Source organism: Carassius auratus, unplaced genomic scaffold, assembly GCF_003368295.1.
Source record: "Carassius auratus strain Wakin unplaced genomic scaffold, ASM336829v1 scaf_tig00215808, whole genome shotgun sequence".
In the NCBI taxonomy this organism is placed as follows: Eukaryota; Metazoa; Chordata; class Actinopteri; order Cypriniformes; family Cyprinidae; genus Carassius; species Carassius auratus.
In genome coordinates this window covers 1,170,586-1,185,635 of record NW_020528251.1, presented here as the reverse complement: position 1 = coordinate 1,185,635, position 15,050 = coordinate 1,170,586, and the positions used below count along the sequence as shown (strand labels likewise).

The window sequence follows — 15,050 nt, the reverse complement described above, 5'->3', positions numbered from 1 at the left end:
GCTTATTGTGCGTCGAATGAACAACATGCATATTTTCTTTATCTTCTTTCTTCTTTATCATACTAGATTAGATTTAGAAATTATATTATTTTTATAAAGTGCGTACCTATATCTGGATGTTCAGTGTTATAATTATTTACTTTTTGTTGTGTAATTCATATTATTATTATTATTATTTTTATATTGAATTGACATATCTGCACGTTACAGAAATAAAGATATTGCCATGGAAATTTCTGTAAATAAATTTTCTTAAAAAGAAAGAAAGACAGAAATTATCATTCAACCCCTTCTCAGTATTCACCCATGCAAGATTATATTCTACAGGCAAGGTGGCCTCTTGTGGGAGCGCTTCTGTTTTTAACCACTAGGAGACATCATGTGAATGCTTGATTGCAAAGTATCCGTGTGTATAAATGAACAGATCTAATAATCGACCTATTTTTTAGATTTTTATTTTTTATTATATATATATATATATATATATTTTTTTTTTTTTTAAGGCAAGTTTAGGTCAGTCTTCCACTAGCTGCATATGTGCATTGCATTCACTTTTCAGTTAAATGTAGTTTTAAACTGCATAATTAACCAGTGGGGTTATAGCCAATTGCTATGCAGTATTGTGGGACCACTTCAGCAAAAGCTATGCGCTCCACCAAGCTACTTACAAGACACCCCTGGTAGAGCATCATAAGCCTCCATCTAAATTGATCAGGTATTATGCTTACAGTGGAGTTCAGAAGTCTACCCCCTAAAATCTGGGACTCCAATTTTAATTTATGTTGGGAGAAAAAACAGAGCATTCTAAATTTTTAAAATGTTTAAAATGCACAAATTCATTAGCAAATGTGTGGCACATACCTCAATTATTAGAGGCCATGTGGAATTTAAAGCAGTCCATAAAAATAAACAACATTACAATCCATTGAATTCACTGTACTTATCGCTTACAGCCTAAATAAGGTCTGCTGACTACACCTTTTACTAAAGTTCAGATGTTCTTGATTCGAATGAAACACAAGATGCTATTTGGATCATTCTCAAATCAAGTGGGATGGTATGCTCATTAGGTTTTACACAAATTGTATTTTTCATTAAAGCAAATAATAGCAAATACTTAAACATTTTGAAATGTAAATTTTCACTTCAACGTTCTGCTACTCATACATTATTTATCTCATAAGGTATTGTAAAAATATAACATTTTTAAATTTTTAAATAGAGGCATTTTCGTATGTGGGCACCATATTATAGGCTACTGCAGTCGTCTTGATTATTATACATAAGCGAATGGAAATGGCGTTTGCATTAGTGACTACCTTATGAAATATGATTTCATCATTTGCAGTGGCAGGGATTTAAGTATGTAAATACTTCAGTTCATTATTTCAAGAAGATGAAGTGCATGCTTAAGATGAGCCAATACCACTTAACATGAAGCTCAGCCATACAGGATCCAAATCTGCTGTTCCTCGAGTGGTCAACTTCAGTCCCAACTCCTCACGTGCGCTCGTCGCTCTTCAGCTGTGCTTTACAACCCTCATTTGATCACGTGACCACGGATCGGCCAATAACAAGCCTTGTCTGTTTCCTCCACAACCTGTTACAGTGTAACATCCCCTTGAGTCCAAGTGTAACGGATACAAATGCACGCGACAATCTCTGTTATTGATTCATGCTTTTGCATTTCACCATGACCTCACTGGTCTGTCAAAATCCGAATATAGGGACTGAGGTATGTAACAATCGGACACATGAGCCTCAATGTTAGCCTTTGCTTTTAGCACAATAGAATTAAAGGTTAGCTAGCTGCACTTCAAGAGATTAACTATGCAATCAGTTAGTATGTGTTCTGCTCTAAACTCTTTTAATGTGTATTTGCATCTCGGTTTGTTTTGAAATAGTGTATGTGAGGAAAATAATCTCTATACAGGAACGCAAAAGATAAAACAAGATGTGTTGCGATTCTGGTGAGCTTTAATGCATGTCACTGTCAATCATTGAATGTTACACATGCATTCATTTCTGTGATGAAAGCAGTTAACACACGAGATACTGGGAATTTGTATTATAATCTTATGTTTAGTCTTTTGAAAGCACGCTGTCATAGAGTTTGATCACCTCTCATAATAACAATGATAAACTTGTATGTATAAGATTATCCTCAAGTGTGCAGAATAGTATATTGTTTATTATGAACAATTTCCCCATGTCTTTATTCTGTTGATTATAATGTGGTTCAAGTTCAATTTATAAACATAAAAAAATCTATAATTTATCTATGTTATGCTTTTCATCCCAGAAAGGAAAGTTTGCATTCCCAGATTCAAATACATGTTTAAAAAAGTTTTAAGCCGCACTGTATTGTCATACACTTTGTACAACATAACAAGAACAATAAATTATGTAATTATTTTTGAAATGTTGCATATAAAATCTACTTAGCTCCATAATCAGGGAAGCAGTACATTACAAAAACAGTTTTCTCCTCTTGACCTTGGGCTGGAATTCATGATGCAGTTTAGTCTGGATGTCTTATGCTGATGTAAATAAACTCTTAGCTGAATGGTTCGCATGATAGATATCTGCATAGATCTGTAGCTGCGGAAACGTCATGTGTACTTGTTGGTTTCTAAAGAAGAGGACATGTGAAGGGTCAGACACTGAGCCAACAACAACGGCAAGATTTCTCTAAACGCTTCAGTGAGTGCTATGATTGGATGAGGTAACACTATCTGAAAGGCCATGTAAGCCTAACTAAACACATTCACTAAGACATTTAAGCTGTCATTTACAGTATGCTGAGAGGTTGTGGCTAACCTTTACAATAAGGGACATTCTGAATAAACTGCAGCCTTTAACTCTTATGATAATTTTATGGTTTATTACACAGTCATCAGTGGTAACAGAAATCAGTCTGTGGTTTGGGTAATTAATGCATAATAGTAATCGTGCAATTTCAGCAAAAACACTTACCTGATATATGTATATAGTCCTTTTCGTATCTCTGTTGGTTTTGAAAATGCTTTGAAAAATCAGTTTAAAGTTCAGATGAAAGTGATCAGCCCCTCTGATTAAATCTAGTGGGCAGCGTTCAAGGATTCACCCAAGCTCAGACTCCAACAGCTTTTGTAAGGGTGACAGCTGGAATATAGTTTGCAAGCATGTTCATAATGTTATTCAAATACTTTTCAATCCTTTTTGCTTAAAGCGCTATATAAATAAAGGTGACTTGACTTTACTATAACTATTATAAACGTTTGAACTGCAGGACTAAAATAGGATTAAATAAAATGATCTCATAATATAAGACTGACTTGAAAGCACCTGAGATGATGGAAGTGTTGATCAGGATTAGGAAAAAAAAAATCCTAATCAGATGAATAGCACACACTGATTGACTCGTGTCAGGTTGAGTTTTTGGGTGTTTCAGGTGGGGATTCACTTTGTCTCTGTTGGATCAGTGTGTAGGAGAAGTGTACGTTACAATGCAAATGAGACTTATAAAGCCACTATGTTGTCATGTGTCTTCTTATTTTACAGTGTGAATCAATCATAGCATATCAAATGACTGCTAACATCATCCTGAATGTGCCAAAGATGACTACAGAAACCAAACACAAATAGTCATTACTTAAAGCAGCACTATTCTCATCGGCTTTCGATTGTTAAAGATCAATAAATTAACTGGAAGGAAATGTTAATCAAGACAAAATTTGAATGTTGGCTTGATAAATCCTTGTTTTAAACAGTTTCTATATATTTTTAATTACTTTGAAAAAAAAAACAGATCAAGAGTGAGAGAAGGCTGTTGGTCTGTACCATTTTTGTCGGATGAACTAAAATAAAAATGAATGAAAACTGTATTCTTATTTAAAAAAAAATAAGTAAAACAAAAATAAGTAAGACTGTATAGAAGGTTTCCTAAAGTGTCAAGATCACCTTGAAATATGTGAAGTTCTTTATTTTACACTCTGTTCTTATCTAGATCTTTTGGAGGGCAGAGGTTGTAACCTCTGTGCTCATTATATATACCACTAGCTCTAATGCAAGATCCAATGTGTGACACAACACCACACTTACCTTTTCCTCCCAGGAGGGAAAACTCCCCAGCAACCAGCCTTGCATCTTCCACCTTCCACATTTATGTTGTTTCCTGACTCTTTACCCTGTTTCATGTCTGAGGCTTTGACACCATGTTTGCTTCGTTTCAGTGTCTGCCATGGCAGCAGGCGTCAGTTTGTTGAGTGACCTGCCCTATACTACACCAGCAGTTCAGCTAACAGCAGAGAGCCCAGCATTGACATGGAGCCAGGTAATACACTGCTGATTCTCTGCCTGTGGCTGGGTCATATCTGAAATGGTTCATGTCTTATATTGAAAATAATTTAGGTGAGATTCTGATACTAAAGGACTGAACAGACAGAAATATTGAACAGCCTTTTGTTTAGAAATAATTTTTTTAATGTTACTGAATATTTCTTTTTCAAATATGTGCTGTTTAACTTGAGAAGAATAAAATCATGCTTTTCAGAAAAATATTAAGCAGCACAACATCAATAATAATAAATGTTTTTTTGAGTACCAAATTAGCATTATTTTTAAGAAATATTTCAAGAAATTCAAGAAAATTCAACATTGCATCACCGCAATAAATTAGATTTTAAAATATATTAAAATATAAAACAGTTATTCTAAATTGTAATAATATTGTTTACTGTTAGGAATGTATTACATTTTTTCTGTATTTTTTTATTAAATTAATGCAGCCTTGGTGAGCATAAGAGATTTCTTTCAGAAACATAAAAATGGCACAGAGGAAGGGTTAAACCCAAAAACGTTTTGCTGCACTTCTACACTTTTTTTTGAACATTGATGTAGTGCCGTGCGATTAATCAAATTTCTAATCAAAATTAAAATTATGGATGCCACAATTATGTAATCGTTCAATGGCACAATTACAATAACAACAAAAAAAGTCCACTTACGTGAATCTTTCTGCAATATATAGTTGACATTTGAGGCTTATTGATATAGAAAAGCAATACACTTTTTTCAGGAAGAGTGTTTTCAGCTTGTTTATTTTCATATAAAAATAGGGCATGCTGTTGCTTCAAACAATGATATAAAATTATTCAAAACATCATTCAATTAAAATTGTGATAGTCATAATTAATAATCGCAATTAAAGTTACAAGGGAATAATCAACAATTGTGTTTTTTGTCATAATCGTGCAGCCCTGCTTTGATGTATATTTTGCCTTTTATAAAATATTGATACAAACAAGCTTTTTGGATGATTTTGGATGTGTGGAGATCTTTTTTCATTCTTTGAAGGTAGTATACAAAAATATATATTTTTGTATACTACCATCTTTCCAAGGGTAATTAAATGGCTACGTTAACTTATCTAGACTGGTTCAGACAGTCTTTTGTCATATTTTTTCACAATATATTTAAAGGAATCATAGAGATAATGTATCTCCTTTTAATTTCCTCTGATTTCAGGTGGGTTAGGTGAGAAAGAACACTAATGGCCACGGTAATAAAAACTTTCATATGCTTCTTCAGATGCTGATTTGACTGATGTATGAGGAAACTACTTTTCTTAATCAGTTTTTATTAGGGGTGCTTCGATCACAGAAAGCAGTCTTTGCCAATACAATCACCGATATCGATAGTTTTAAAGCCTTATTTTTATCATGTAGAATTATTACTATAGTAATAGTCCAAACCGGAATTTCCTTCATGACTCTTGTGGGAGGGTATTTTTTGTAGGGGTGGAGGTGAGCATTTATTAGACATTTTCAATATATATATATTTATCTCACCTAAATGTTTGACCATGCAGTGCGTTTTTGTTATTAGACACCTGCAGTTGTTGCACAAAAGCTTACAGCACAAAACAGTTGCTGAAGCAAGTGGCAAAACATTTAAAATACTTTTCTTACATTATCACAAACATTCAAAATTAAAACTTACCATTGACAGAAACAGTCAGCTGTACTGTGTTTTTTTGTTGTTGTTTTTTTTTTTTTTTCACACCTGGCCTTATGTGTGCGCTTCGAGTGTGCATGATCGCACGGTCTCCAGGAGAGCGCACGAGCGCTGAATGGTTAAACACTGACAAGAAGAAAAAAAAAGAATGCAATTTATGAATATTAGTGACAACACTGCCTCGACTGTGCAAGTGACAACTGTGTCTGTGTCTGCTGTGCTGCATGCAGCTCGTTTATAGATGGACGCGATGTGTGCAGGGCCGTTTGAAGGAATTTGGGGGCCCCAAGCAAAATGGACATAGAGGCCCCCCGACAACCCCCCCCCCCACCCCCGCATGCAAAGCCTACAGAAACCACAGCATAGCAATACAGTTTTAGTTCACCCGCACTTTATATAAATTAAAAAAAGTTTACAGTGCAAAAACTGCTTGAAAAAATAGTTTGGTTGGAATTCAATAGTGATTTGCACTGGGTTTTTTTTTTCTTCTAATAATATGACAGCACATACTTAGTTTAAACTCTGGGCTGTGCAGGATATCAGCTATAATTATAGAGCTTGTGGTACCTTGTGCTTTATAGAGGAAACATCAGCACTGAGAAGTGATGCATCTGTTGATGTTGAAGATGAAGTTGATGGTGTAGCTGGGAAATAATTGAAACAAAAATCTGAAATTATCTGTGAAGTACGTTTTACCATTTCACTGTTAGCATATTGAAAGAGGTCACTATTACCAGCTCAGGGGTGCGTTAAATGAACAACTAAGTTTCCTTTTTTAGATTTTTTTTAAATGCATAGAATGCAATGCATACATAAAAAAAAACATTTAATTATTAATAATTGTTTCTCTGTCTGTACTTGTACTTTGAACAATGACAATAAAGTTGACAGATGAATTAAGTGCATTGAAGTGCCATTCAGGTGGGTTTTTAAATAAAGCATTTTCTGAGATGCACATTAAACACCAAACATTAATTTATCTTTTAATTATTGAAAATTAAGCAAACTAAAGTTTTTGTTAAGAGCAGTTCTGTAGATGTTGTTCATGTGTTCACATCCTTATTTAGTGAGACATCAGACGCGAGACTGAAATCACCGCGAGCGTCACACGCGCTTCAGTGCGTCTGCAAGGAAGACGCGCTTCTGCTCCTTTCATTAACAGAGACACGCAGAACATGCTGGATTCATATTTAAACAGACTGTTCCTTTAAACAGCGCAATGACCTATTTTTAATTCATTCATTCAAAATTTGGCAAATTACGTGTCATTCTGCGTCAAACTGTAAATTCCGTTTTTATGACTGGATTCCGCGGTTCTTGCAATCGAAACACGCCACGACGTTCTCTTTATGTTTGCCTGAGCCCTCAAATCAAAACACTGCTGACTCCTTGCAGTCTGCGATTTCTGATCTGCGTTTTCCTTATCCCGTTATAAAAAAACATATTACAGTAACCATATTCCTTCCGTTCGAAAAAAAAAAAAGCAGAGATCACTTGACTTGGTTGGCTGGCTGCTTTCAGCGACTACTGAGAGGGGCCCCCTTGAGGGGGATCCCGATAACAGTGTCATTACACGTTACTGCATTGACGATCAAAGGGACGCTCACACAGTGTCGTTGCATTTTATTCTTAACCAGTCGTTGTCTTGGGGCCCCAGGTCAGCTCGGGGCCCCAAGCAATTGCTTGGTTTGCCTGCCTTGTTGCGACGGGCCTGGATGTGTGGTGATTTGAACCCATTTGCATATTTTGAGAGAGAGAGCGCGCGTGGTGTTTCACTCGCGTTGTTTTATGAAATTATGTCTCACAGGAAGTTTTCAAATTACTTTAGATTTTTTATTTTACATTTTCTTTAGTGAAGAAATATGAATTGCACCTCACCTTCAGCATTATAATTATTTCACCCCGCGCCGGACAGAGGCTGAAGGTGCCGCTGCATGTCATACAAAACCTCTCATCAGCTTTAAATCATTTTATGAGATCGGCCTTTTTTAGACACCGCCGATCAAACATCCCAAAGCGATTATTGACCGATAGTGATCGGTAGATGATCAATCGGAGCACCCTAGTTTTTATGCTCTGAGTTACATAGAATCGTTGTATTCAGCGCATCAGATGGAGTTGAAAATGTGTAATTCAAGCCTCATCTTGCAGGGTTATGCAACCAGAGTATTTCCATAAAACACACATCACCATGTTTCTCTTCCACCTGAGACAATACACACACAGCTTCTGCACAGCCTCCAACAGACTTCGAACTTGATCTGCATGGAGAGCAACTGATGGACCGATTTATTGTATTGGTCTCTCATGTCTTTTGTGCAGCGCGGTGATTATACCGACGATTCACTGCTCTGGGGTCAGCGCTTAGTTTGTTCAGGCTGTGATAAATGTGGTGTCATCGGTAGATTGGAGACCTGACGGGCTTGTTCTTTCCTGGTAGAAGAAATCTTCATGGGTTTTCAAAAGACGCACCGAGACTCAGCTTCAGAGATCTTGCTGAAGAGGCAGCGTAGCTCAGCCGTGGTTCTGACTTCCTCTTCACAAAGGGTCACTGTGGTGGGTAGCATGTCCAAGGCACAGACTGACATCACAGATTGTGGATGTAATATGTCATGTTTAAATTGGAGCTAATTAGTCTTATTACTAAATTCTTAAGTCTAATTTTCTCATCTCTTTTGTAGTAAATGTCAGAGTACCCACTGCAAAGTACACCAAAGTGGGCGAGATTTTGAGGCATGTCATCCCAGGATATATGCAGTGCTCCATGGCTTGTGGTGGTCGAGCGTGCACATACGAAAACCCCTCAAAGAGCAAGCCACCGAAGGACTGTACTCCTCCTGGTAAGCTGTCTTCTTGCTCTCTGATCGAACCAATCAGACTAAATGTGCATTATTTGAAATGAACATGCCAAAATATTTAGTATTAGTCTTAAAAAATTCAAACCTTAGCTATATTGTTACTTGAATGAACAAATTTTAGACCATAACATTTTATTGAATTCATAATTTTTTTTTTTATTATATTTGTTTGTTTGTTTTTTTTCATAAAAATTGCCTTGCATACTGATATGGCAAAAAAAAAAAAACGGACAAAAAATATATATATTTTAACACGTATTTTAGCATTTCATACTGATAAGGTAAACAAACAAACAAATAAATCTTAGTTAATTTATTTTATTTTACATCCAATTTCTAGTCAATCCTGGGTGGATGGCCAGTAGATTTTATATAAATAATGATTTATTTATTATTTAAAAATTGTTTGTCTTCTATGAATATTATAATGTTGCCTTTGATACTGATATGACAATAAATACAACTGCTCACTTGCATGTTAACCATTTGCATTTCTTTTAGTTCTTATTTTGGAATATTTGTATTAATGTTATTGAGTCAGATATTTTGTTGATATTTAATTTATACTCTTTTCACAGGATAACTGATTACATGTTAGCCATGGCAAGACCTTCAACTGAAACCATTGAAAAATTCAACGTCATCGAACTATCAATAACTGATTCCCAGGTGTGGCTTAAAGACAGTAATTAACCTGCAGCATCCAGGGGAACACGCCAGCTGAGAGCGGTTTTACCTATCGCCTTGAGGTTTTCATGGAGGCAGGGAGTGAGTAACTCACACATGCACACAAACATACACCTCTTCCTCTCTCAGTAGTCGAGGAAATCAGGCAGGGATCAATCCAGACTATTATAACATTAAATTGTCAATGTGTTGGACAAGCTTAAGAACCTTTTATGCAATATTTGCTTACTATGCATACAGTGATCGTGCTTGCAGGAGTTGTTCAGCTTCCATTTAGGTTTTTTTAGGCTTAGTGGGGTTGGCAGCCTTTAACAAGATCTCCTGAGATTGGTGATGTACTTATAGACAGCACCTTCTGGGAAACTATGTAAGGCACAATTTCCAAAGAGTGCTGCATGTCGAAACATGACTGAAACGTCTCTCAAATTCAAGAAGAGTCCGTACTGATGAGAGATCCTATGTGTGTTATATAATTTATGTTCCCCAGTAAGAACAGAATATTGTTTTACATAAATATTAACAACATGTAGAGGTGTTTCTTCAATTATGGGGTTAATTAGTAGGTTAATTAGCCGGTTGGCCGGCTTTCTGTAATCATTAATGAAAAATATCCACTACAGCGTCATTTCCACCACATCGCAAATTATGTTTTGTGTTTAGCAGTCTAAATGATGGTGGTGAAAATTATATTTTTTTTATAATTTTAAAATAAAATATCTCCTTTGTTTTTTTGTAGCTAGCATTTAATGTAACCTAAATAAAATGTAATATTTCTTTACCCCTTTTTTTTTTTTTTTTTTTTTACAGAATTTGAAAAAAAGTACTGCTTGTAAATTGGAAATGACACACAGCACAGTTAACAAGTGATACTCTAATAACTTAGTTGTCTTCTTGGAAAACAAGTGCACTAACTTAAGGGGGAAAAAACTGCTTTGGGACATTGGGACAAGTACACAAATATATAAATTACACACTTTTCACACAAATATTGAAATGGTTTATTTTACTTTGATTACCATTGTTTTGAACATGTAATAAGTCGTGTTTATTATGAAAATTAATAGTTTTAGACACTGACAGGCTAAAAACAAATAGATCACAAAAAACGTATGCTGTCTGAATTTCATGAATGACATTTTTAAAATATTTTTTTCATCTTAAGAGATATACATTTTACTTTTTACAGTTTATTTTTATAACTTTGGATGGAAGGACTATGGCTTGGCATCCTTGACTTCTATCCTTGACATGGTGAAGGTGATGTCATTTGCCATGCAAGAGGGTCAGATCAGGCCATTTTGTTCATTTGAGCTAAACGTCCAAATTCCATCCAGACTCGTGGCCAACTGTGGTGTGTGCAAGAGTTCGCCCGGTTCCTTGCGCCACTGCAGAGTATATTCTCATGTGCCGAGCCCAAAGCTCAAATGGTCAAACAGTACCTGACTCATCAGCGGCACCTGCTGAAGCACGTCTCGTGAAGAATGTGCCAAAAATCATACACCTGGTATGCAGGTTCTTACTGGACATAGCAGAGGACTGCCAAACAGTGGAAGAGGAGGTGTTGGACATCCCAGACCTCACAGAGGAAGTAGAGAACACAGTCTCGCTGCAAGCCCTTCAGCAGTTAGGGAAAGAGATGATGGGGAAAGGGATTCCCATATCCTTACCTCTCTCTCCTGACCAACCCAGCTTGCTTCTTAAAGAAACCCAGTGTGATCCACCTCATGATCGGGCTCTCTGTAGCGACCAGGATTTTGATGTGCTTCGGAGATGGCCGACGGTAGACAATACGTACACATCTCAGCTCATCATGAGGAAATGTCCTAGCTTTAGTGACTCAGACTTGAACAAACTGGACCCCAGTGTGCAGGTACTACAAAGTCCTCAGAATGCTCTTGGCAGCGAATCTGATTTAAACTTTACTGAAGTTTATGTGTCACAGAGCTGATTAGCTACACAAACCCCTGAGCTTCTGCCTTCCGAAATCAACAACACTCCCAAACATGGCTCTTCAACTGGTTCCTGTAGCTTCCTGGTACAATCCAAAAAAGTTGAAAGCCAAGTATCCTACTCTCCTGTCTCTGTAAAACGAACACCACAGAAGGAGACAAAGTGCAGCATGTCCTATGTCTTTCTAGGGAGGTCCAGTGACAGTATGTCTTCAACACTAATGAAAACCCAGCCTATGATGCCATACATCCGTTGACAGATATTTTTTTTACGCTTCAAAGTGAACTTTCACCTGAGACTCGTCATCTGTTTGTGGCCAAAGCTCTTATGATGGACATTGATGGAGAAGACCTCAGGAGCACAGTCTCAATGTCAAGCATTTGGGAAGGATTTAGTCCTGTTCTTCTATAATACAACTTCAGACATTCACTCTGTAACTTTCAGTAGTTTCTGTGATTGCCGTTGCCCCTCAGACAGAGCTGAACTCCCGTGAACGTGCATGGGAAAGGTTGTGCACCGTGAGAGATCCTGTGGTGCTCTCCACGCTCATGTGGTCTTGGCTAGAACAACTGAAGGAGCCCGCCATCACAAAAGATGATGTTGAGACTTTGGCTGGAAACAGATTCAATCCCCAACATGCGCTGAATTCACTCGACAAGGTGTCAAGCCAAAAAGTGTGATTGGAGCAATGGTTCTTCACCTTTTTTTTCCGAAAACCCTCCTTATGTAAGCTTTTTGCAGTTTAATTAGTTTTAATTTAAATTTTTTTTATTTTAATAATATGGATTATATCCAACTTTATTCTCTTCCATACACTATATACAATATATAGTCTATAGCAAATCTCAACTGCCTGATTTTGTTGTTACAAAATGTAACTATTTTCGTCCAACTCTTTATATAGAGTTGGTACAGTATGCCCAATTTTATTTGTACACATACAGTATACTTGCATAGTTTGTTTATAGTTGTTATATCGCATACCTCAACTGCTTGATTACTTGTACAATCACAAACTGTAAACTGTATTATCACCCAGTTTTAATCTGTGAAATGCAACTAACTATAAGGCTTGAGGATATTAAGATATTATAAACATTAGCATCATAATTTTCTATAAAGCTGTGTTAAAACAATGTAAAGAGTAAAAATATAAATGAAAATTCACCCTATTTTCTAAATGCATGTTATAAATCTTACAGTGAACTTTATAATTTGTACATATGTTTCTTTTCAAATTAACAGCCATTTGATAAAACCAAGTCCACATCCTACATTTTCGATGATCTGTTTCACTCAGATGTATGTTAAAATACTGGGAAAAATTGATTTGTTGCTACTTCCGTTTCATCGTGACTAAAATTAATACAATTAAATTAAATTACTATTAGGACTTACTGGGTCTTCTCTGGAAGTTTGCAGATGCCCCCTAGTTGAGAACCACTCTTTTATTGTATATATTACAAATGTGCCTTTTTTCACCATCTAAATGGATTACGTGAACACTAAAACAACTGTGTGTAATTTTATGTTGTTAAGGGACAAAGACAAATCCTTTTGTGTATTCTTGACTGTGCTGCTCATTTTCTTCCAGTACCAGAAGAGGTTGAGAATGCCTTTTTTGAACGCAAAATCAAAGCAGTTACTTGGGTAAGTCATGGCCACAAAACATTTTCACAAGAGACTATTTGTGGAAATTGAAGATGTTTTTTTTCACCTAGTAAGGTTTTGATAGTTTTAGATGATTTATTCTAATCATGCGATTATAATCTTTGTCTAATCTAGATTTCCTCAGATTCAGAGAATGGGCAGTTAAGCTGTAAGACTCTAAAAGACGTAATGATCTCTGTCCTCAATGATTTGAGAACAAAAGCAATAGAGGAGCTTGAGGTGACCTGCCACTGTTCCCATGTAAACTTATCAAGATGGTGAGAAACTGAAAAAAAAAATCAAAGAAAGACAAACTAAGAGATCTTCTGTTTTTCAGTGGTGTCTTTGCCACAATTATTCATTCAAAAAATGTGTTGTAACATATGTTATTCATGAGAGAACAATACTGTACTGCCATTCATGTCTGTGCCACAAGGTTTTGACAGGCTATTTTTCCAATTAGATTTTCTTAATAGTTTATTTTTAATACTCAATATTTATTAGCCAACTGAGGAAAAGTATGTGTTTACTTCTTATGCTTTTGTTTGGCTCTAATGAACTGAGGATTCACATGAAAATGTTTTGTCATAATACAGCTTGCAAAGATGCAATAATTGTAGATGTAATCTATTGAACTAAGCAAATTCCCATTTTTTTCTGAATCTTGCCTTTGCAATTTGTATTTAAGGTTTCAAAAAGGTTTGTATTTAAGGTACAATAGAGGGCAAATGAATGCTTTCATTCTTAATGCAATGCAGTTTACATTAGGATTAGCTCAACATGGCCAATTTTTGAATTTATCAATACAATTCCTACTAAAATGAAGCAAAATACTGCCTCATAAACAGGCTTTTGCATGCTCTTTACCTTTTATTGGCATTATTTATTACTAAGGTGCTGCTTTAACATAAAAAGAACAAATCAGAAGAAATATGTACAGATATGTTTGTGTTTTAGTTCTAGATAACACAGTGGTGTTGAAACGGACCTCATTTGTCAACTAAAATGTGAGCATTGTCTTTTTAAGTAAATATTATATAGCCAGCTGAATACATGTTTATTTTTTCATGTCTGTGGAAAAATTGTAAGATATTTTCATGTCCAAATCCTAGACTAGGATTATTGTGGGTTTTTCCAAAGCTACTTATTTTTTATTTATTATATTTTGATTCAAGTCTATAAAATTATCATCCCAATTGTTACCATTGGTACACTTTCTTATAAATATATTAATTCAACTTTGCCTCCAAAGGCAAGATAACATAAGAAGTTCCTTTAAAAGACTCTGTCTTGTCCTGTGTGTCTGGATCTTTTCATTCGGCCTGTTCTGGAGCTGCCCTGCAGCCGTAATTATTGCCAGAAGTGCATCAAACAAACTCAAGTTGTGTAAAAGGGCACCCTTTTCTCTGCCTCATGTCGCGCTAGGTCACAAAGTAATTTTCCATGCATAAGTCCACCAGAGTGTGATAAATGGTGTTTTATATTCTTATGGATAGGTATGCAAAGGTAAACATGAAGATGAATCTGAATTTAGGTATTTATTATTGAAATAAATTTAAGTGCTGCTGTTTCTGTGAAGACTTATCTGTTTTTTTTTTGTTTTAGGCTGACCCTCTCTTTATCCTTTTACAGAAAATAAAAATATTTGAGTGCCTTGTCTTCAGAGATTATGTGTGTAGCATCTGGGGTCAATATAAGTGGAGCGTGTGAAACAACAGCATGTTTTCCCAGCATTTTTTAGCTCAAGACATGCCAGGTGTAAAACATGAGGTAAATAATGTTTAAAAAACTTTAAGATCCTCTCATAGTTAATACAGCTATAAATGTTTATATACAGTGGGTATAGAAAATAATCACTACCCATTAAAATTCTAAAAATTGTTGTTGCTTTGCATCCTAAAATTAAGA

The 15,050-nt window shown here is 35.7% G+C and overlaps 1 pseudogene; it reads left to right on the top strand.

Moving 5' to 3' along the window:
• Positions 1–4,222: 4,222 nt before the first annotated feature.
• LOC113095911 (protein tyrosine phosphatase domain-containing protein 1-like) lies at positions 4,223–14,752 on the top strand (annotated as a pseudogene).
• The last annotated feature ends 298 nt before the right edge of the window (positions 14,753–15,050 follow it).